The sequence below is a fragment of the Seriola lalandi genome, unplaced genomic scaffold (genome assembly GCF_002814215.2).
Source record: "Seriola lalandi dorsalis isolate HSWRI2012SDOR001 ecotype SW California unplaced genomic scaffold, Sedor1 jcf7180002005648, whole genome shotgun sequence".
Classification (NCBI taxonomy): domain Eukaryota; kingdom Metazoa; phylum Chordata; class Actinopteri; order Carangiformes; family Carangidae; genus Seriola; species Seriola lalandi.
Window position 1 is genome coordinate 1 of NW_019476302.1, and position 1,323 is coordinate 1,323.

The 1,323-nt window shown below is 42.7% G+C and overlaps 1 long non-coding RNA gene across 1 annotated transcript; it reads right to left on the reverse strand.

Moving 5' to 3' along the window:
* Positions 1–80: 80 nt before the first annotated feature.
* On the reverse strand, positions 81–978 carry LOC147820014 (uncharacterized). The gene is made up of 3 exons (XR_015438304.1): positions 684–978; positions 472–558; positions 81–240 (listed from the first exon to the last, which is right to left on the reverse strand). It is a non-coding gene; the product is annotated as an uncharacterized LOC147820014 (long non-coding RNA).
* Positions 979–1,323: the final 345 nt, after the last annotated feature.

Here is a 1,323-nt window from a genome sequence, read left to right on the forward strand (position 1 = left end):
CACACACACACACACACACACACACACACACACACACGCACAATACTGCATTATGTTCTGTATGTTTGAATGTATTTTTTATTTTTATTTTGTGTGTATATAAATGAGTCACCTCTCTATTGCAAGACTACAGCGAGCCAGGTGTCCCCTGAAAGCAGACTGTATCATCGTCAAGGCAACCGCATCCATCTCTCCACCTACAGAGGAAGCTACATCACTGCGGTTTGTTGCTTCTACAGCCTGAAAAGACGAGATGATGAAGAGATGAGATTCATAGATTGACAAACAAGTGAGGAGACTTCGGGAGCTTACAGTAAGATCCCAGAAAATGCTTTTTAAATGGCCCATAGTTTAAAAAGTACTTGTGATATTATTACCAAGAATAATACTGGTGATTGAATATGACCATTCTGATGTGTGATCGGATTCTCACAACTTTACTGTGTGGAAATGTTTGTGTGTGGGTGAAACCTTAATGTGCGTGTCTTTCAGCAGGTCCTTGAGCTGCGCCTCTCTGAGGAGATGGCCTCTTAATGCTGACTGCAACATCACAATGTCCTTAAGATAGAATGCAAAGAGATGGAGATAGACAGAAATCTGGGACAGAGTGTCTGGATATTTTTATGTAATAATTCTCTCACACATCAATAACTTCTTTTACATAACTGTGGTGTGTTACATACCCTGTTTCTATGCTCCTTCCAGTTTGTCTGGATGATCCTTGCTGCTTTCTCTCTTTCTTTATGTTGTCTTTTCTCACTCCTCTTCTCCTCTACATTTCTATCCAAATCTTCACCTCTGTCTCCTTCCTTCTCTCTACCGCCATCGTCCCTTTCCTCTGTCTCCGTCTGACCTGATCTGCCCAGACTGTCCTCATGGTCCCCTGCTGTTGTGGCAGAAGGAGAGGAGAGCTCAGCTAGTGCAGGTTTGATTTTGTCGTCCTCCAGACTTCGGATCCTCACCCACAATTGCTCCAACTCCTGTCTGAGAAACACACAAACACACGCACACACACACACACATACACAATACATAAATAGATGACAAAACAGAACCAGCAGCCATAGCAGAGGTCCTTTCACAGTTAGCAATTAGTTAGCAGAGACTTTCGAAACCTATGACTTTGGTTTAGAGCTCAATATACAATTTATTCTCTGAGCGGTCTGCATGTGCATGTGGTGAGATTTGATTTCAGCCAACTGCACCATGGTAGCAGGCAGACATTATGTGCTTGGACTGAGCCAAGCCTTACTGTTTTAACCATATCTGACTTGTACACCAGAAAACAAGTTTAGTATGAGCAGCCTGTGGACTTGTTACTTA